This window comes from Schistocerca americana, chromosome X, assembly GCF_021461395.2.
Source record: "Schistocerca americana isolate TAMUIC-IGC-003095 chromosome X, iqSchAmer2.1, whole genome shotgun sequence".
Taxonomy (NCBI): domain Eukaryota; kingdom Metazoa; phylum Arthropoda; class Insecta; order Orthoptera; family Acrididae; genus Schistocerca; species Schistocerca americana.
In genome coordinates, this window is record NC_060130.1 from 276951608 (window position 1) to 276974917 (window position 23310).

Consider the following 23310-nt stretch of genomic DNA (forward strand, 5'->3'; position numbering starts at 1 on the left):
CAGGCCCCATTTGGAAGTTAACCCGCTTAGCGGTGAGACGTTGCTAATGTAGCAAGAACGAATAGTGTAGGTGCAAATTTTTCGAATATCACAGGATTTACACTTGTACTACAAAAATTAAGATTTGAGCAGGAGTCGAACCGTCAATCCGTACTCGTTCGTCTTACGAAGCTCCAAAACTAACCACTTCACCAAGTCCGGCACCTACACCCAGATACATCAGTTACATAACAGACGCGTAAAACTTCTCTTGCGATTTTCCTGAAATTGCCAGAGTAGTACACCTTACTGTTTGCACATTATGTTGTTTTAATTGCCTACTAAAGGTGTACAAAGCTTTAAGTAAATCCGCGATCCAAACGTCGTGGCCTCCCCTTGTTAGACATTGTTCCAACTAATCGTCACAGAAGGCAGCCGCCTGCGCTAAAAGTCAATTCTCTATGCTGGTCTACAGCTCGTTGTCTGTCCCAAAACGTTGTCTTTATAACCAGCGGTTCACGTGAGAAGATATGAAACTCAGGGGGAGACGATTACAGGCTCTATTTTGGGCGATCAAACATTTCCCGTCGATAACGCTGCAAAACATTTGCCATCGATAATGCTGCACGGGCTTCTTCGTTGCCCCTGCAGAATGGGACCGAGAATATTGTCACGAAGAAGGACACGCGTAACAGTTGTGTTATGTGGGCTGCATGACATCAGGTGAAATCTCTCACCAGGCCCTTATACTTGGCGGGTGACACTATTTATCCAGACATCTTTACATGCTCACTGTTCCCTCATAACTGAAAAGAGTGACGTGACGCGATCGACAGGCATACTAGAGACTGCCCAACACATCTATGCAAAGCTTCATCGGATTTTCAATGTAATTTCCATTTCGAGCCCAATAGGACCACATTTTCCAAATAGCCCTCATATTTTGTCTACCCTCTATAATAACAGATCAAAGTTCAAGAAGGTGCTATACAGCACAAGAAAACCACTAGTGTTTACTATAGAAACACCAAGGCTGCAGTCTAAAATTATGCTCAGATAATTCCGCTTTTGGACAAAACTTTCGGTGAAAGTATTTGGAAAACTGTCTGCATATAATTGATTAATTATTTCTAATTGTCTTCTTGTATTGAAGTATCGTTAGTATTGTTACCCCAAAAAATTTTCCAAACTATTATTTGCATAACTAAGTAGGATGAGAACAATTTGTGGGCATACACATCTTTAGCGCACTGCTTATGTACGGCTTACATTCTGCTGGTCGTTCTTTTACTCTCTCAGTTGTGTCCTCATTTTTACATGGATAGTGATAAGTCTATGGTCGTTTTTAACATTTATCCTCATTGTTGTGGTGTAACAGATGTACCACACTTATCAGCATGAATATAGCCAACTTACGAATTCTCTGATTTAATTTGGTTTATGATGAATTCCTCTATCGGTTCTGTATGCGTGATTGATATTTGTATTTACCTGTCAATATGTGTCGTTGGAGGAGCGTGTATGCGATGTTCGTCGTACTTCAGTGTATTTTGTTGCTGCTCTGGTCTATAGTTGTTACCCAGTTTGTCTCATGTTCCACGAATCATTGTACAATTAATCGTAAGTGCACACCACTACGTCAAATTGCTCTGAACTGACATCTCATTTATAAAGGTCCGAATTTAATTAAGCAATCGCTTCTAATTCTACTCTGAAATCTGGTATTCTCAGCACACTCTTGAGACTGCGGATCTAAGAATACTGAATTCCCTAACGATTTCCGAAATCAAATGTCCAATGCATGTAGTTCCAACTACCATTCCGTGTTCAAAGTCTCTTAATTCCCGTCGTGCGACCCCAATGACATCGGAAATCTTTGTACATGAATCACCTGAATGCGTATGACAGCTCCGCCAATACACTTCCCTATTATACCTTACGTACGCGATACTAGCGACATCTGTGTCTGTACATATCGCTATTCCACGACTTTTGTCACCACAGTATATAACGTCTGCGAGTGGCACAGTTTTTAAGAAGCTGAACTATCATTCCTGATGTTCGTTTTTTCGACCATACAAGCCCTGGCTATGGACAATTACGTGTAGATAAGCGTAAAGACTATCATATACTCTGTTTATAGTACCGTCTAGGCAATCATTGCTCTCCTCTTTTCCAGCTTAACATCCAACACTATTATATGAGCAGTATAGGGAGATAAACTCGAACAACCATTTTTTCAAAATCATTTTCTGTATCGGGAGCCAAACTTCGTAACGATCTCCTTCAAAATCTCAGCAAAACTCCGCTCCTTTTCCACCTCGAAAGATAATTAATGGTCTATCTTCTATCACAACTGCCATTTATTCTGCATACGTTTCTGCAGTACAGTATAGTCACCCTCCCCTCTCTCAGTCTTTCCCAGCCTCTGTGTCTACGGTGCCTTCTATTGAAACAATATACCCTATTTTACAAGTTTCCGTCACTGGCATATCCATATTCTATGTCATCATATCTCCAGTATCGGATGATGTTGAAAAGTGCAAAATTAATATTTTTGTTATTGTTTATAATGTTATTATTGATATTGAGAATCACAATTATTATTAGATACGTCGGCAGTTATAATTTTCCTCGTTAGAGTATCTCAGATGTATACATAACTGAACCACAAGTACGTAAAGAAATTGAGAAGTTTGGTAAACAATTTTTGCAACTTTTTTATATGTATGTTCCTCTCCACTGTCGGGATCCCCTGGTCGGATAAAATAAGTAAATACCCCATCCGGCCATTCAGATTTTGGTTGTTCGTGGTTCCCTGATATCGCTTAAGATATATGCCGGAATGGGTCCTCTGCAAAGAACACGGGCGATGTTCTTCGACATACTTTCCCAGTCCCAGCTTGTACTTCGTCTCCCATGAACTCGTTGTCGAAGGAACTGTACACCCTAATGTTCCTTTCTTCCTTTCTAAACGTCTCCTTACAGTGGGCGGCAGCAAGAAAAAATCAAACATTTTTGTGTTTTATGTTTTAGTCTTAAATCATGTTAAGAAAATACCTATGTCGTGGATTCACAGCTGCTTCCTCTCTAGTATAATCCAAACGGTGTACTGCAGGAAGATCCCGTAGAACGAGATGTTAATTAATGCATACGGGTTTAAGAAAGGTCAGACGACGTGACATTCGGAAAGATCAAGGCAAACGAGCAAGTGTCGCCCGAAATGGCAATGCGGGCTCGCGTACATCCGCAATTAAAAGTTGACAGCAATCTACTAATTTATTTTCCTTGTACTCCAGAAACGTCATCTGGAGCGGATGACTCGCAATTCCCGCAAAAGCAAAGGTTTGGTTTAAGGCATGGGTCCCACCCTAAGATCTAACCTCTCAGGAAGTTTCACTTAAACTGTTATTTCGCTGATATACTACAGCGGGAATAAATGTTTGTGTGGCGACGAAATATATGAGCTCTGCTCTTGAACAATTTCTTTGTGGAAGAACTAGTATAAAAAATCAAAAATCAGTAACGGACGTCTTCCTTGAAGGAAAAATTGCAGGGCATCACTCCGAATGGCAGTGTCAGGAATCCAAAACTCAATAATGCTCCATGATTTCTCTCTTTGTTTAACACTAAACCGATAAAAAAAGATACGATGTCGCATCCGAGATTGTTAATTATGTCAATTTAAGGAACGGCGGGGGGACTCGAACCCGAGATCTTCAGCTTACGAGACAGTTGCTTTAACCACTACGCCATCTGGACCCAGCGTTTATCGCAAATGCACGAACTATCCCGGCACGCTCCCCAGCCGATCCACATTCCCACCTAGCAGTACCTAGCCGCCCGCAGTCCCCGTCCATGTGCTTGCTACCTTTGTTTTAGATTTCCACAGGAGTTCGAACGATACCGTGCATTCGCACTGGAGGTTGTGGATTCATTGCCCATCCATGCTAATCAATTATATTAATGCATTCATATTACACATACGATATCGTTAAGGCTCGCTTCTGCGGTGACGCTCGACACTGAGAAAGCTTTTTTCGAATCCTGATTCTTGGTGACATTTTGATGGCTTGTTGACGGCCGGCGGAGGGAGAATAGCTGGTGGAAGGTCGTAATTTGCCAACTTCGCTGAGATTTACTTGCATGTTCGGATGAACACGCATTAATGACGATTTACAGCCGTCCAAAATTAATAAGAAATAAATTAGCTGAATGCGAATGTCTTCGCGTCAGCTGTGTTAGATATAGATGTACCACTTACTACTGACACATGAAAATTTGTGCGGAACCGAGATTCATCTACAGCCTGTGTAAGGGACTATGGTTTAGTGATGTAGACAGTGTGGTATATGAAAGTTTGGATCGGGTTAGGACACGTGCACAAGTAGCCAATGTGGGTAAGGCGACCGCTCGAGATAAGAGAGAAATCCGGGTTCGACTCCCCGTCCAGCATAAATTTTCATGTCAATGAAAAGAAAAGTTGCTACTAACGCCGGCCGGGGTGGCCGAACGGTTCTAGGCGCTACAGTCTGGAACCGCGCGACCGCTAAGGTCGCAGGTTCGAATCCTGGCTCGGGCATGGATGTGTGTGATGTCCTTACGTTAGAAAGGTTTAAGTAGTTCTAAGTTCTAGGGCTGATGACCTTAGAAGTTAAGTCCCGTAGTGCTCAGAGCCATTTGAACATTTTTTGCTACTGACCATATAGCTATATGGTGAGTAGCAACTTTCCTTTTCATAATATTGTTACATTCTATCCTTGATTTTCCATTGTTCAATATGTATTATGTCTATACGTAATACAATTGATTCCAAGATATTCGCATTCAGCGAATTTATTTCGAAGTCTTTGAGATCGCCTGGGAAATTGTGAATGCTGTCTCCCCCTCCGTGGAGAAAGAACATGTGTTGATAATGAGCCGTCGGTAGGATGGGAACCGTAAGCTCAAGGAGGCCCTAGGCTACGTGCCGGCGGCTCACTGTTTCTCACTACCCCCTTCTTTCATTTATGACATCACAACCGTTACCCTATTCTGAACAAGCACACACAGTATTTAGATATCGACCTGATAGTTAATAACAGATAGCAGAAATGCACAGGAAAACAACATTTATTAGAATCTTACGCGGGTAGGCAATACGATATTCTGTGAGACAAAGGATATCCCTTTCGCAAATCAATGATTTTCTTTCCGCTCACTCAAAACATCTCTAAGCTAGAGAAAAACTCCGTAGGTCAAAAGGTCCTAAATTTTATGAGAAAACACGTTTTTCACAAATCTTGCTTCATTTATATATGGCAGTATTTCTCTATACTAACAGAATGGGAAACATTTGTCCATCTTACAACTCAGACGTATCAGAAATTCTCCTCGAACTGTTCAGCTTCCAGTCATCGGCAGGCGTTGGACAATGTGAAAGTCTATTAACTGGAAACGGCCAGAGGTCGGTTTCTGCAGAAATCTGATTGCGTCCTGTAGGACAGATTCCTGGAAATATCAGCAAGAGTGCCAGCATAACACTTGTCTTGGTTTCAAAGCTTCCGCATGGCCTCAATGCCAAAAGTTATTTTAGTGAAACCAGAAAATTCTTCACTTGCTACAAACAAATTCCAGAAATCAACAAATATGTTTGTTTCAACAATCTTAATTAGGAAATCGTTTTTTTGAAATTGAGGATACAACACTTGTAACTGAATGTTCTATTAACATGCAGCTAAGCAAAGTTTAATACAAGCCAGACAAGTTGAAATACGGGAAACTAGGTCATGAACAATGGTTAAGATATTCGGTCAGATTTCGAACGGCGTAGGTTTTAGTTTCCCGTCCGGCCACGCGGATTTACATTTTACTCAGTTTTCCTACATTACTTCAAGGCAATGAGAGGGTGGTTCTTTCGATAATGAGTTGTACGATTCTTTCTTGCCGCCTTACTCCAACTGAGTCGTTCAGAATAACCTGCTTCTCCTACAGCACAAATCTGTTTATGTCTTGGCAAATAGGAGTGAAGTGAACATCGAAAACAAATGTTTTTGATTGCAATTTTTTTTTATTCATTTCAATAACTGTTTCCGACTTCATTGACCATCATTATATTGATACGTAGAAGATATTTTTCGTGTGCTGGTACGCTACTTTCAGTTAATTTCGTTATGTACTATATACGTCGTGGATACCTGCTTGAGAGGTGACATTTGCATCTGATACTACTATCTTGCTGTCGTTTCATTTCAATGCTCTAGTTCTTATTTTTTTTTTTTTTACTGCATTCTTCACTCCTTATAATGTGACTTGTATAGTATTTTCACTGGCTTTGTAACAAGCCTTTGTAAATTGTGCATAGCTGGCATTTGTAATTTTAACTAATATTTTGCTGTGCACCCATTTTTATGCTCTGCCTCTTTTAACAAATTGCATTTTAGCTTACGTAACATTTCAAATATCCCTTCCCTGCGCTCGTAGCACGCCATTGTAGACTCTGCTTACCGAGAGTGACACCTAACGGCCACCCCCTATGCTGTTTGTATTGAGCCGTTATCGTAGTGTTTTAATGACGGCCCAACGTTACAGGCCGTAACTGTTAATCACAGCTTTATTGCATTTTGCAACATGTGAAGATGTCAACCATGTCTATCAATTTTATTTGCTTCGTTTACTAAGTTTAAGGAGGCAGGTATGTCATTTGTTAGATGCATCTCAGAAAATGTCAATCAATGCTACTAATTATAATTTTGCACCTTACCATAATGCTCTTACTCATAAAGGTGCTTCTTCTGTTTTAAATCAGTCTGATAATGATCATTACGATCGAAACCAGTTATTGAACAGAATTAAGGAAATTTACGATCAAAGACTGTCTTGACTCTGACATACTCTCAAACATTATATAGCTGTTACCTTCAAGGTAACCATGTTGTCCCTCATCTAGAAGTGAAGTGATTTGACATGTGGGTTATTCTGTCTGCATGGTATATGACATCATACACTGTGCACAGTTTGTCCCACAATGGCAGTTTGTGGGAAAGGGAGTCACACTGCAAGAACAAGAAAATATCTTCCTCTGTACTCACCATCAGCTCTTTGCAGCAGATAGCTAGGCTTTGGATACCTCGCTAAGCTCTTAAGCCCAAGACCGTACACTTGGGCACAGGAAACGTACCTGGAGAACGACTGCATCAGTACAGAAAAACTACATCAGAGACGCCGATGAAAAATTGTTGTGTTCCAAGGCTACCACCTGTGAAACAGACGCCAACTATACAGGAATGCATCACGGGTTGCCGAAACCTTGGCCCTCCAACGCCATTACCTGAGGACATTGTACGGGGGCTATTCAGAAATTATGGTCCAATCGGTCGCGAGTGGAAACCACTGTGAAAATCAAAAATGTTTTATTTTTAACAGTTAGCTACAGCTTGCAGATACTTGCCTACATAGTCGTCGCTCTCACTGAGACATTTGTCGTAACACTGTTCAAACTTTCCAGCACCCTCGTCATAGAAGGCAGCCACCTATACTTTCCGCCAGTCCTCTACGCCAGTCTACAGCTCGTTGTCTGTGAAGAAATGTTGTCTTCATAGCCAGCGGCTCATGGGAGCAGAGATGAAACTCAGAGGGAGTCATTTACGGTCTGTACTGTGGGTGATCAAACATTTCCCATTGAAAACGCCACGCAAATTATCATCCCAAAATGTTGGCGATACGGTCCCACTATTAGTTGAAGAATCTCGTCCCCGTACCGGAGAGGAGCTAGACTGTTCTCAACAACTACGAGAGGTGTACGATGGCCTTATGTAATGCCACCGCAGAACAACGCTCCACATGTTGGACACAGTATTGGAGACGTTCGATATCACCGGGTTGTCTCCAAACACGTTGTCAGAAATTATCAGGCTACAAACAGACACGACTTTCGTCAGTAAAGACCACCCACCGTTAATCCCGAGGCGTCCATTCTGCATGATTTATTGCGCATCTGTAACGGAGTCCACCGTGTTACGAAATACGACGTGGTGCTCGCCATGGTCGTCGGGAATGGAGATTCGCATCATTCAGTCGTCTCCAAACAGTTTGATGCGATACATAACGTCCTCTAGCCTATTCGAACGCCAAATTCAGTCCTGAAGCACTCTGCCCACCGTTCCTTTGAGTCAAAAGTCGTAGATATTGTTCATCTAGTGCACCCGTCGAACGTGGATGGCTTGCGTGGCGTCAGTCCTCAACACTAACTTCAATAGGAACCGATTCCATTTCTGCAGTTGTCCGCAGCTCGTGGTCGTGCGGTAGCGTTCTCGCTTCCCACGCCCAGGTTCCCGGGTTCGATTCCCGGCGGGGTCAGGGATTTTCTCTGCCTCATGATGACTGGGTGTTCTGTGGTGTCCTTAGGTTAGTTAGGTTTAAGTAGTTCTAAGTTCTAGGGGTCTGATGACCAATGATGTTAAGTCCCATAGTGCTCAGAGCCATGTCTGCAGCATATCGCTTTGACTCCAGTGCACTCGTCTAGCAACTTCCCTGGTTGAGAATACTTCTGCGCGTAACTTGAAGATGCGGACATGATCACTGGTCTCAAATGTCCTTCTTGGCATAAAGAACGTTCATTCTTGACATATGTCTTCAATGCGTCATTACTGGTGCTTAACTTTCAACTGAAATGCCGTAGCTGGCCGGAGTGGCCGTGCGGTTGTAGGAGCTACAGTCTGGAAACACGTGACCGCTACGGTTGCAGGTTCGAATCCTGCCTCGGGCATGGATGTGTGTGATGTCCTTAGGTTAGTTAGGTTTAAGTAGTTCTAAGTTATAGCGGACTGATGACCACAGCAGTTAAGTCCCATAGTGCTCAGAGCCATTTGAACCATATTTTTTTTTTTTTTTTTTTGTGTAATGCCGTAATCACTGAGTGCGGCGTTCTACTGTATTGCGCTCATGGTAGCTGTGTGTGTGTTTACAAACAACGTCAGGGGTGACCTTCCGATCGGTATAGAAACTCACCTGCACGACATACCAAGCTATTGCAAAACGTTTGTTGGTGTGTGTATTAGAGGAAGTGGGAAACGGCCAATGGAAATGTTTAAATCTATTGTTGGAGCAGGCTGAGAAAGAAGGGACGGGATAAATATTATATTATTTTGTGGAATTATTTGGAGTTCGTGAAATCGAGGAGTCGGCGGTAGTCGTCGAAGGTGTAAGAAGCGATGCTGGGCCCTGTGGAGCGGCTAACACAACAGATCTTCCCAGGACCGTCACGTGAGGAGCCGCTCCCGTGTGCAGTAGCTCAACGCCGCAGACACAGAGAGAGTCGAGTACGAATTAATAAGCAGAAAATCAGATGAGAGACCCAAGACCATTTATTAATGAATAACCTACCGGTGTATCCAAAACTTCCATGTCAAGTTTATTGCGAGTTCCTTGAAAATTCAGTCACAATTTAAACCATTAACGAAATTTCCGAGAGAAAAGAAACGTCATAATAACGTTTCCTAATATACTGAGGAATAGAAATCTGAAAACAGATTCTGACTGCCGTCATTCTGAGAGGAGCCGATAATTTAATCAAAATGGCCTCAACCGCTTAAAACTATTCAAGTTTTAAACTATTTTTTTTCTTCCTTGAGGAGGTGTAACGATACAGTGAGAACTGCCTTCCCGGCAGCTGGAACTGAGGCTGGGTAGGAACCTCTGTCGACAAAAAGGTATTGTTGGCCGCTATGTCCCTGTAAGGAGATTTGGAGCAAGATTTTCTATTTACTTAGAAAAGGCTCAATTTTTTTAAACGTCGGAAGCCTACAGGAGTACTGTGCCACCAAGCCGTAAAAGGGTTATCTGACGTCACATTCGACCTTCAGTTCGAGCTTCTAGTCGGGGGACCAGCAGCTGCAGTTTCGTTACTGTCGCGGTCACGACTTGCTACAGGTACAATAATTAGTAGTAGTTTGGCTGTTCATCACCTTGAACACAATGTAGCGACATCCCACGCGTACGTTCGCCGTTGCATTCGCTTCGCAAACACGAGTATCACGAGCCAAGACCGCAATCAAAACCGCCAGCTATGAGGTACGATTCACCTGAGTCTCCCCCTTTGCCGCCTGTTCTCTGTGGCTCAGTACTCTCCCTGCAGACTGATCACATTTCTGTGTACCTAAATATGGTTGCAATATATGTGCTCTGTGTCAATTTACAACGCATAATGTCAGTGAAAGCTGATCTCGGCTAAATGTTGTTTTTTTACCCGATTCCAATTTCAGAATGTATCAACAGTTTTGTTATTCCTTATTTCTTTCTTACACTACTGGCCATTAAAATTGCTACACCAAGATGAAATGCAGATGGTAAACGGGTATTCATTGGACAAATATATTATACTAGAACTGACATGTGATTACATTTCCACACAATGTGGGTGCATAGATCCTGAGAAATCAGTACCCAGAGCAACCACCTCTGGCCGTAATAACGGCCTTGATACTCCTGGGCATTGAGTCAAACAGAGCTTGGATGGCGTGTACAAGTACAGCTGCCCATGAAGCTTCAACACGATACCACAGTTCATCACGAGTAGTGACTGGCATATCGTGACGAGCCAGTTGCTCTGCCACCATTGACCAGACGTTTTCAATTGGTGAGAGATCTGAAGATGTGCTGGTCAGGGCAGCAGTCGAACATTTTCTGTATCCAGAAAGGCCCGTACGGGACCTGCGACATGCGGTCGTGCGTTATCCTGCTGAAATGTAGGGTTTCGCAGGGATCGAATGAAGGGTCGTAACACATCTGAAATGTAACGTCCACAGTTCAAAGTGCCGTCATTGCGAACAAGAGGTGATCGAGACGTGTAACCAATGGCACCCCATACCATCACGCCGGGTGATACGCCAGGATGGCGATAACGAATACACGCATCCAATGTGCGTTCACCGCGATGTCGCCAAACACGGATGCGACCATCATGATGCTGTAAACAGAACCTGGATTCATCCGAAAAAATGACGTTTTGCCACTCGTGCACCCAGGTTCGTCGTTGAGTTCACCATCGCAAACGCTCCTGCCTGTGATGCAGCGTCAAGGGTAACCGCAGCCATAGTATCCGAGCTGATAGTCCATGCTGCTGCAAACGTCGTCGACTGTTCGTGCAGATGGTTGTTGTCTTGCAAACGTCCTCATCTGTTGACTCAGCGATCGAGTCGTTGCTGCACGATCCGTTACAGCCATGAGGATAAGATGCCTGTCATCTCGACTGCTAGTGATACGAGGCCGTTGGGATTCAGCACGGCGTTCCGTATTACCCTCCTGAACCCCCCGATTCCCTATTCTGCTAACAGTCACTGGATCTCGACCAAGGCGAGCAGCAATGTCGCGACACGATAAACCGCCATCGCGATATGCTACAATCCGACCATCATCAAAGTCGGAAACGTGATGGTGGCCAGCCGGGGTGGCCGACCGGTTCTAGGCGCTACAGTCTGGAACCGGGCGACCGCTACGGTCGCAGGTTCGAATCCTGCCTCGGGCATGGATGTGTGTGATGTCCTTAGGTTAGTTAGGTTTAAGTAGTTCTAAGTTCTAGGGGACTGATGACCTTAGAAGTTAAGTCCCATAGTGCTCAGAGCCATTTGAACCAAACGTGATGGTGCGCATTTCTCCTCCTTACACGAATCATCACAACAACGTTTCACCAGGCAACGTCGGTCAACTGCTGTTTGTGTATGAGAAATCGGTTGGAAACTTTCCTCACGTCAGCACGTTGTAGTTGTCGCCACCGGTGCCAACCTTGTGTGAATGCTCTGAAAAGCTAATCATTTGCATATCACAGCATCTTCTTCCTGTCGGTTAAACTTCGCGTCTGTAGCACGTCATCTTCGTTGTGTAGCAATTTTAATGGCCAGTAGTTTATTAGTGATATCCTCCCACCTTTTGCCAGTATCCAAACAAACCAGGGACATCCTGCTAGTAGGTATCAGTTTAAAATCCCGGCAGCTCGTTAACATTTACCACGCCCCTTAACTGGGGTTTTCAGATTAAAGGAAGGCATCGAAGCAATTCAGAGGCGTGCTCCTAAATTATTCACCAGTAGGTTCGCTCGGCAGACAAGTATGTCGAAGATGCTTCGTGAACTCAAATGGGATTTCCTGGAGGGAAGACGACGCTCTTTTCACGAGGCAGTATTGCAGAATTTTAGAGAACTGCCATTTGAGGCCGACTACAGGACGATTCTACTGTCGCCATGTGCTTTTCGCGTAAGAATCACGAAGATAAGACGAGAGAAATTAGGATTCGTACGGAGACTTTTGGACAGGCGTTTTCCCCTTGCTGTATTTGCGAGTAGAACAGGAAAGGAAATGACATGTAGTGATACGTGGAACCCTTCGCCATGCACCGTAAGGTGGGTTGCGGCGTATGTATGTAGATTTAGAATTGGGATTAGCTCCTTTTATTTGCACCCCCTAGCGTTGGAAGAACTGTGGAAGACAGTGGGGTGTGGTAGTTGCTAGTGGAGGTCAATTTTGAGTATTGCTTGTATGAGAGAGGGTGTTAGTGATCTTCAGTGATTAATATACACTGAAGCGCCAACGAAACTGGTATGGGCATGTGTATTCAAATACAGAGATATATAAACAGCCAGAATGCGACGCTGCGGTCGGCAACACCTATATAAGACAACAAGTGTCTGGCGCAGTTGTCGGATCGGTTACTGCTGCTACAAAGGTGGGTTATCAAGGTTTAAGTGAGTTTCAGCGTAGTGTTATAGTCGGCGCACGAGCCATGGGACACAGCAGAGATAGCGATGAAGTGGCGATTTTCCCGGACGACCATTTCACGAGTGTACTGTGAATATTAGGAATCCGGTAAAACATCAGATCTCCGACATCGCTGCGTCCGAAGAAGGTACTGCAAGAACGGGACCAACGACGACTGAAGGGCATCGTTCAACGTGACAGAAGTGCAACCCTTCCGCAAATTGCTGCAGATTTCAGTGCTGGGCCATCGACAAGTGTCAGCGTGTGAACCATTCAATGAAACATCATCGATATGGGCTTTCGCAGCCGAAGGTCAACTCGAGTACCGTTGATGACTGCAGAACACAAAGCTTTACGCCTCGCCTGGGCCCGTCAGCACAGACATTCGACTGTTGATGATTGGAAACATACTGCCTGGTCGGACGAGTCTCGTTTCAAATTGTATCGAGAGGATGAACGTGTACGGGTATGGAGATAATCTCATGAATCCATAGACCTTGGATGTCAGCAGGGGACTAGTCACGCTGGTGGAGGCTCTGTAATGGTGTGGGGCGTGTGCATTTGGAGTGATTTGGGACCCCTGATGCGTCTAGATACAACTCTGACAAGTGACACGTACATAAGCATCCTGTCTGATCCCTTGTATCCATTCACGTCCATTGTTCATTCCGACGGTCTTTGGCAATTCCAGCAGGACAATGCAACACCCTACACGTCCAGAATTGCTACAGAGTGGCCCCAGAAACACTCTTCTAAGTTTAAACACTTCCGCTGGCGACCAAACTCCCCAGACATGAACATTGTTGAGAACATCTAGAATGCCTCGCAACCTACTGTTCAGAAGAGATCTAACCCACTCGTACTCTTACGGAATAGTGGACAGCCCTCCCAGTCAAGCCAGCACTACTTCAGACATTAGTCGAGTCCATGCCACGTCGTGTTGCGGCACTTCTGCGTGGTCACAGGGGGGCCCTACATCATATTAGGCAGGTGTACCAGTTTATTTGGCTTTTCAGTGTAGCTGTTCTGTCAGCACGGGAAATCTTGAAAGAGTTTGAGATTTAATTTAAGCGAATAGATCCCGTTTGTTTCGCTGGTGTGTATGTGGAGCTGTTGCCCTACCGACACTTAACTGTATTCCTTTCCTTGTTGTTCTGGAGAGTGTTGGCGGAAGTTGCTAGACGCCAGTTGGTGGCGATGTATGAACTGTTAGCAGTGTACTTATTCCTGTCCTCTGGTCGAATCTCCAAATATTGTTTTCAGTTATCGACTCTGGGATAGGGACATTTTTAACTCTGTCTCACAGGTCAAAGCGAGGCTGGTTAGTCTAATTTAAACTGATTCCACAGGGGTACCAATACAGGGAATTAATCCGGGCAAGCCAATATACTTTTCCGAGTGAATCTACGGAGCAATAAGTCACGTAGTTGATCTCGCGCGCCGATCACCGTTGCCAGTGCATGGATTCCAGCCGTGACTGCGAGTGGGACTTGAGGTCATAGCCGCGGAAGCTCCGACGACGGATGAAAGGAACGTTTCATCGTTAACATAGACTACGACTTTAACGTGTCACATCAGAAAGACCGGACCTGAAATATTTCCGTGCGTTCTGAGCTGCCAAACAACGCAACACGGATGCGAGGAACCGTGTCTCATTGGCTTGGAGCGTGCGACCTGAGGACACGGAACGCGCTGCGTCTGGGACGTGGCCAGAAGGCCGCCCCGCCCTGCAAGGTTGATGGGTGTGGCCGCCGTCGCCCGGAACACCATTCGGCCGCCAAGGCGCAGAGCCCAGAATCGTGCATACGTTCAACCTTCACCTCCAACTTCAATCTGATTGACGGGTCCATTGGGGCCAGAATGATCGACAGCAGTAGAATACAAAGTTATTTCCTCTCATTTTTGCTACCGAGACTTCTTGTCACCTAACAAAATGGTTCAAATGGCTCTGAGCACTATGGGACTCAACTGCTGAGGTCATTAGTCCCCTAGAACTTAGAACTAGTTAAACCTAACTAACCTAAGGACATCACAAACATCCATGCCCGAGGCAGGATTCGAACCTGCGACCGTAGCGGTCTTGCGGTTCCAGACTGCAGCGCCTTTAACCGCACGGCCACTTCGGCCGGCTCTGTCACCTAACAGTATGTCAACTTCTTCGCGTATCGATTTATTTGTAAATGTGCACCATTTGTCTTAGACCTAACAGGATGGCATTTTACTACTCTTTATCACCTGTCTCCATCTGCTATGTTACGCTTCTTTAGTATGATACGTATGACGAACTTTTCAACATTGTGTTTCCCAACTCCTTAACCGTTTCACTGTTTCCTTGTCCTGTCGGTATATACTAACAGCAGAAATCAAGAGGACATTAGGCAATAACACTGCGCAAATGAATTAAAGGTTCACTGTTTTGAAACTACATAATTTTCCCTCATTGCCGCCGGCCGTTGTGGCCGAGAGGTTCTAGGAGCTTCCGCCCGGAACCGTGCTGCTGCTACGGTCGCAGGTTCGAATCCTGCCTCGGACATTGATGTGCGTGATGTCCTTAAGTTAGTTAGGTTTAAGTAGTTCTAAGTCGAGGTGACTGATGACCTCAGACGTTAAGTCCCATAGTGCTCCGAGCCATTTGAACCATTTTTGAACCCTCATTGCCACGCAGAAGTGTGACAAATTCAAATGGCTCCAAGCTCTATGGGACTTAATATCTGAGGTCATCAGTCCCCTAGACTTAGAACTACTTAAACCTAACTAACCCAAGGACATCACACACATCCTTGCCCGAGGCAGGATTCGAACCTGCGACCGTAGCAGCAGCGGGGTTCCGGAATGAAGCGCCTAGAAGTGTGACATTTGGCTCAATGCTGCCTGCAACCTTCCTCTGTAATGGTGCAAGAGCGTGGTGGCCTGTGACGTCACTCTCGGGATCGGTGCCGCTTCAAATAGGAATGTGTCGACACATGCGAAAATGTGACCAACTCTTAGAAGTTCGTGTGAGGTGAAAGGGCCGGCCGCAGTGACCGAGCGGTTCTAGGCGCTTTAGTCTGGAACCGTGCGACCACTACGGTCGTAGGTTCGAATCCTGCCTCCGACATGGATGTGTGTGATGTCCTTAGGTTAGTTAGGTTTAAGTAGTTCTAAGTTCTAGGGGTCTGATGACCTCAGATGTTAAGTCCCATAGTGCTCAGAGCCATTTGAACCACTTGAGGTGAAAGGTAGGTTAATGATCTTACATTGGCTCCAGATTTCACCACAGTACTACACAACTCCTGCGTGGACGTGTCACACGATGTGAAGGTCTCCGTATGTCCATCTTTTCACAGTTGGTTGCGGTACCTCGGTTGTTTATTACAGAATGTCAAACCAAACACCTTTCAGCCGTCTAAAATTTCCAAATTGTTATTTTATTGGGCTACCAGTTTTGGCGATATATTACGCCATCTTCCGGTCCCTGCACGCATGTAGCAAAATTCCCACATCTGGTCCTATGGATACCAGTCTCTGAATGCCCGTATTTTGACTGGGCTATTGATGGGAATCTTCTACACGAAGATCAGGGGGCCTGAAATGGCAACCCAATAAAATAACAATTTGGAAATTTAGGCGGCTGAAAAGTGTTTGATTTGACATTCTTATGGAAAGGTCGTCCTACTCTCCCCTTTATCAAATTTCAACCCTTTTCTTGACGCCTCTGTGACGGGGGCCAGAACTGCGGAACCCACCGTTGAAACCACGCAGTTTATTTATGGGCGGCTGTGGAAAACATTTCAGGCACACTGCCACTCAGTATCCACACGAAAAGGCCTCAGAGGATGGAATAAAGGGCGGCAATGAAACCACCCATTCCCTTGGAGCGATGATTCCCACACATTTCGCGATCGAAAACGACAGTTCACAGTGTGATAAGCAGCACGATGACGTTCTTGACAACCTTCCACACTGCTGACACCATCGGATGATTTAGGCCTTCTCTAAGGACATCGTGGGGCAGCAGCCCCATCGAAAGTGATCTGACCATTTTGGAGTGTATTTAGATCACACGTTTTGCTCTGGTATACAGTGTGGAAGCTGTAGGGGCCGTTCAAACACATTCGACGAAATTTGAATGTTATCCGAAGGAGCAAATGGTGTTTATGCTTTTTCAGCCCTCCTGTTTCATTCCCACCTGTGGACTGAACACAGGGTAGTGCGACACTGTCACATTTATGAATAAAATGGCAAGATCCCCCAATTCGGTAGCACACATGGAGCCAACTGCGTACCTTTGTTGAGCAGTTTAAAAATGTACTCGTACAGAGACAAACATTGACCGGTTTCTAGGAGCCTGTGGACAAGTAACCCATTCAACATACTACTGCTGAGTGGCTCTACACTGCTGCTCAAGTGCCGGCTTGTAAGTATGCAGAATATGAGGGATGTCGAAGGGGCTGTCTGCCTGCAGACGCCCTGAAATCGGTCAGGATTTGTGTCTGCACAGGCAAATTTCTAAGCTGCTCAGTAAATGAGTACGGTAGGCACCGACGGAGTTGTTGAACTGAATTGTCTTAGACGCACCTTTTGCCATTTTATTCGAGCACGTGTCAGTGCTACACGCCCCCATGAACACACCACAGGAGGGTGTAAAACAGGATGGATGATAAAGGATAAAGACTCTTAGCTGTTTCGGATCATGTTCAAATATCGTCAAATGGTTTTGAACGGTCCCTACACTCTAAATGGGTCTGATCATGTTGTTTTGGTTGGCAGGAGAGCCAACACCGTGTTACTAGAGGAGGCCGAAAGGCACGCGTTTTAGCTCACGCAGGCTGGCGTGGGGTCTGGAACAGAACAAGGAAATTAGAATTTAGAAAAACGGACGTAGCTGGTGGAATACTTAACTTTAATCCATTAATTGGTGAACGTCGGTCTGACGGTACATGATTCACAAGATCAATAGTAACTGATAATGGCGCCTTGCTAGGTCGTAGCAAATGACGTAGCTGAAGGCTATGCTAAACTATCGTCTCGGCAAATGAGAGCGTAATTTGTCAGTGAACCATCGCTAGCAAAGTCGGTTGTACAACTGCAGCGAGTGCTAGGAAGTCTCTCTAGACCTGCTCGGTCTGCAGTCACTGATAGTGGCGACACGCGTTCCGACGTATACTAACGGACCGCGGCCGATTTAAAGGCTACCACCTAGCAAGTGTGGTGTCTGGAGGTGGCACCACACATGTTCCACGGGTTTGCAACCCCACCGTGTCCTTGCAGAATGGTTGAATCGTCTGGGATGGGCGGGGGCCGTCAGCAGCGTCAAAGGTTCCCAAGAAGGTCGTCCTGCTGCATATCGCAATGAAAACTTATGTTTTCGATCGTGAGATGTGTGTAACTAAACGCCCCAAGGGAAGGAGCGGTTTCATTAACGTCCTTTAAAGCGTTCTCCTGACGCCTCGGCGGTGTGTCTGAAATGTTTTTATTGGACACTCATAAGAAAACAATTTCAACGCTAGGTGTTGCCTCCATCGCAGAGGGTTCAAGAGGAGGCGTGAGACGTGGGTAAGGGAGAGTGTGACGTCCTTCCCGTTGTGTGACACGTCCACAGTGGAATTGGGCAGAATTGTGGTGAAAATCTGGAGCAATTCGACTTCATTTACTCCCCTTACACCTCACATGAACTTCTGAGCTCTGGATTCTTCTCGCATGAGTCGACATCTTGCTATCTGAGACCGAGAGTGATGTCGCTGGGCGTCCTACTTTTTCAGAATAACAGAGGAAGGCTGTAGACATCTTTGAGACAAATTTCAAGCTTCTGCGTCGCAGTGGGCGAAAATGATGTGGTTTCAGAGAAAGTGACCCTTTAATTCTTTTGTGTAGTGTATTCAAAGAGTGAATTCATGCTACTAAAAAAACAGAGAAAAGCATTTTGTGTTTTGCAGAACGCGGAATCGTAAATCAATAGGGTGAATTTATTCTGAAACCATAAATTAAAAGAAGTGTTTCACATTCATCAGAATAATTATTTAAATGCGATTTACGCGTCCAGTCTCGATTTAAGTCTGTTTGTTTAAATAATTACGCTTTTTCTGAAAGTCCTAACTGCTGTGTAGTACAGAATATTTAAATATAAACTATCAAGCAGCCAAAATCTGGTTTAAACCCATGTCATTCAAACCCAACCAATAATTTAGCTTTACAGGAGGTACGGTGCGTGCACGCAATGAGGCTTTTTACGCTGTGACTATTTAGTGTTGTTGTCTGGTTTTATTTCAGACCTTTCTTAACACTTTTCTAATAAGAGAGCTTAAGTTCATTAGCAATTAATGTCTGTCAGACTGTTCCTGTAGTAATATGTTCCACGCAAATAAAGAGCTTGCAATTTATTTTTGTGGTTGGGTGAGCTTGTCTGGGCCTCCTTAGTTACCATATTGTGTGTGTGTGTGTGTGTGTGTGTGTGTGTGTGTGTGTGTGTGTGTGCTGGACAATGTGAGATGGTTCAGATGGCTCTGAGCACTATGGGACTCAACAACTTAGGTCATCAGTCCCCTAGAACTTAGAACTACTTAAACCTAACTAACCTAAGGACATCACACACATCCATGCCCGAGGCAGGATTCGAACCTGCGACCGAAGCGGCCGCGCGGTTCCAGACTGTAGCGCCTAGAACCGCATGACCACACCGGCCGGCTGGACGATGTGAAAGTAACTTTGGATGCAAGTTGCACAGAATTTTCTCAGAATAGCTTTTCTATGCACTGGATTTTAATTATATTTATACTTTTCTTTTATTACTCTAGACGACGGATTTTAAGTAAAGTGGTTTAAAATAAAGTTGTGTCCGACTCCTGCCTTCATCATAGATATTGTGCACCTGATTTAAGTTCGCAAATTTTAGCCAAATAAGATCAGCAGAGTAAGATATGGAATCCGCAGATCCGAGTATTAGTTTCGGATCACCACGACCGAGGGTCATTCCATGTGAAATACACAGGAGGCTTCATTTGTTACTAATATGGACAAAACAATTCGTACTGCAATATTAATAAGATTGCTCCTGAGTATTATCACGGAAAATTCATCAGCATAAACTTCCGGATCACCGAAACATACACTGAGGTGACAAAAGTCATGGGATACCTCCTAATATCGTGCAGCAGCTCGACGTGGCATGGTCTCAACAAGTCGATGGAAGTCCCCTGCAGAAATATTGAGCCATGCTGCCTCTATAGCCGTCCATAATTGCGAGAGTGTTGCCGGTGCAGGACTTTTTGCACGAACTGACCTCTCGATTATGTCCCTCACATATTTGACGGGATTCATGACGGGCTATCTGAGTGAGCAAACTATTTGATAGAATGGTCCAGAATGTTCTTCAAACAAGTTTCGAACAGTTGTGGCCCGATAACATGGCGCATTGTCTTCCATAAAAATCCCATATCTTTGGGACCACGAAGTCTCTGAATGGCTGCAGATGGCCTCCAAGTGGCAGGACATAACCATTTGAAGTCAATGATCAGTTCAGTTTGATAAGAGGGCCCAGTCTATTCCATATAACATACCACACCATTATGAAGCCGCCATCAGTCGACAACTTGGGTCGATGGCTTCATGTGGTCTCGAACCCTTCCATCAGCTCCTACCAACTGCAGTCGGGATTAATTTAACCAGGCTACGGTTTTCCAGTCGTCTAACGCGCAATCGACATGGTCTCGAGCCCAGAAGAGGAGCTGCAGGCGACTTCGTTCTGTTAGCAAAGGCATTCGCATCGATCGTATGCTTCCATAGCCTATTAACGCCACATTTTGCTGTGCTGTCCTGACGGATACGTTCGCCGTACGTCCCACATTGATTTCTGCTGTTATTCCAAGCAGCGTTGCTTGTCTGTTAGCGCTGACAATTCTATGCAAACGCCGCTGCTCTCGGTCGTTACGTAAATTCTGTCGGCCACGGTGTTGACCGTGGTGAAAGGTAATGCCTGAAATTTGGTACTCTCAGCACACTCCTGACACTATGGATCTCGGTATATTAAATTTCCTAACGATTTCCGAAATAGAATGTTCCATGCGCCTAGTTCCAATTACTATTCTGCATTCAAAGTCTATTAATTCCCGTCGTGTGGCCAAAATCACGTAGGAAACGTCTTCACATGAATCACCTGAGTACAAGTGAGAGCTTCGCCACTGCACTCTGCTTTTATACCTTCTGTACGTGGTGCTATCGTCATTAGAATATGTGCCGGCCGTTGTGGCCGAGCGGCTCTAGGCGCTTCAGTCCAGAAACGCTCGCCTGCTATGGTCGCAGGTTCGAATCCTGCATCGAGCATGGATGTGTGTGATGTCCTTAGGTCAGTTAGGTTTAATTAGATCTAAGTCTAGGTGACTGATGACCTCAGATGTTCAACCCCATAGTGCTTAGAGCCATTTGAGCCATTTGTATATGTTCATATCGCTATCCCATTTGTTTACTCAATGTACACCGACACTCCCGACAATAGTATTATTATTATTATTATTATTCGTTACAGTCAACTTTGGACTACGCTAAGCATCAGTCATTTCTTGTGCTTTTTCTTGCGTTCTTCCCAGTACTTCTTCATTTTTTCTGAGTGGGCTTCTTTACGTTCTTGCGACCAGGTTGTTCCCGTCTTCTTTGATTGCGTTCGGTCTTTGAATCCCTGTATTTTGTTGATGGCATTCCTATATTCCATTCTGTTGTAAACTGTCTCTGGTATAATGTTCATTTCTGCAATGTCTTCTTTTACTTCTTTCAGCCAGTTAATTTGTGTCTTTCTGCTTTCCATGTATTCCAGGATTTTCTTTGCCGTTCTTTCTGGTGCCATTCTTTTGACATGCCCATAGAAACTCAGTCTTCTCTTTTTAAAGGATGTTGTCAGTTTTTCAATTTTCTCGTATAACTCTTTATTGGATCGCAATTTATAATCTTGTCCATCCTTTTTAGGTCCTAAGATCTTTCTCAGTATTTTTCTCTCTTTTATTTCCAATTTCTCCAACAGACGTTTTCTGTTCAGTGGGATGCATTCAATCGCATACAAACTTTCTGGTTTTATTACCGCATTTTTCAAGGGCAATGTTAAACAACAGTGGGGAGAGCCCATCCCCTTGTCTAACACCTGTTCCAATTACAAACGGTTGTGACAATCTACCAAAAAAAACAATAGTATTATATTTATTATATTGTTAAACCTAGTATCATACAAAATTTTCGGCTCTTCAAGGAAGGGGGCAGGAAATCAATTTGTTAGGGAACCATATGGTTAGTAACTTACTGCAGATTATACAGACTATACGAAAACTGTTCCAGGATGGTTAGACCATCATTTGAGCGTCACTCCTCTCGCTAACAGTTTCTCCAGAATAGGTGTCAGCTGTCCAGGAACTGTATAACTTCGTTAGCAACGTAATTACTAAACAGTTGTGAAACCTTTCACAGTGTGATTGGGAAGCATATGAGATATCTCTCTGGTAAGATAGATATTAAGGTATAGAACATACGATTAAACTGTGGAACTCATCCCATATTTCTACACCAATATCGAAAGATTTAAGGTAGGGAAGAGTTAAAAAATGTTATGTCAATTCGAGAGCACTAGAGAGGGAGGACTAGTTTAGTTGAATGAGAAAGAGAAATAAACAGGCCTCGGTCTATTTACTGTAAACCAATCATCCAGATATTCACCTGTTGTGAGTTATGGAAATAACAATAAACTTAATTCTGCATACTTCGGCGTTGATTTGAATCCTGCTCCTCGAGTAGACGAGGCCAGTGTCGTAACTACTTCGCCACCTCAATCGGTAATTTAAGGAAGGATGCAGACAGTACATTTCGCTCATGTAGAAACGCCGGCCGCTGTCGTCGAGCGGTTCTAGGCGCTTCAGTCCGGAACCGCGCTGCTGCTACGACCGCAGGTTCGAATCCTGTCTCGGGCATGGATGTGTTTGATGTCCTTAGGTTAGTTAGGTTTAAGTAGTTCTAAGTCTAGGGGACTGATGACTTCAGATGTTAAGTCCCATAGTGCTTAGAGCCATTTGAACCATTTGAACCATGTAGAAACTGCGGAAATGGATTAGACAATTAGTGTACTTAAAGAGCATATTAAAAAGTACTCTGCTACCGTTGCATCACGTAGCGAACAAGCAAGATAAGTCAAAGTGATCTTCCCTCAAAAGTTAAACATACGTACCGGACCCAGATTCGATCCCAGAGCTTCGTCTTTCGTATCCAGTGCTCTAGTGACTGATCAATGCGAGAATCTGCCAGAGACAGACCGCTAATTTTAACCTATATCACTAACGGAGCAAGGCGAATGTACTGTCAGTGCTAGAGTACATAGTGATTTTCAGAATACTGACTAAGCCGAGAACGTATTTATACAATTTCTGAGTGGACGTCATCTTATGGTGATATATCTCAATTTTGTTCAACGAGAATTTGTGCAATACTTCTTGGGGAGCAGTATAAGTAATTTTAATGCTAACACTCTCCGATATTTATCTAGGCAAAAAATGGAACGCCACGCTGCATCATCTCTTCCATTTATTACGTCATATCAATCTTTCCTCTCTTCCAAGTCGTGGGTACAAACCGTATCCAGTACAAATCCACTAAT

At 44.4% G+C, this 23310-nt stretch overlaps 1 protein-coding gene across 1 annotated transcript in view; it reads right to left on the reverse strand.

Annotated features, from left to right (window-relative positions):
- Positions 1–23310, reverse strand: part of LOC124556570 (protein obstructor-E-like) — an 81336-nt gene that overhangs the window by 39973 nt on the left and 18053 nt on the right. The gene's annotated exons all lie outside the window — the stretch shown is intronic.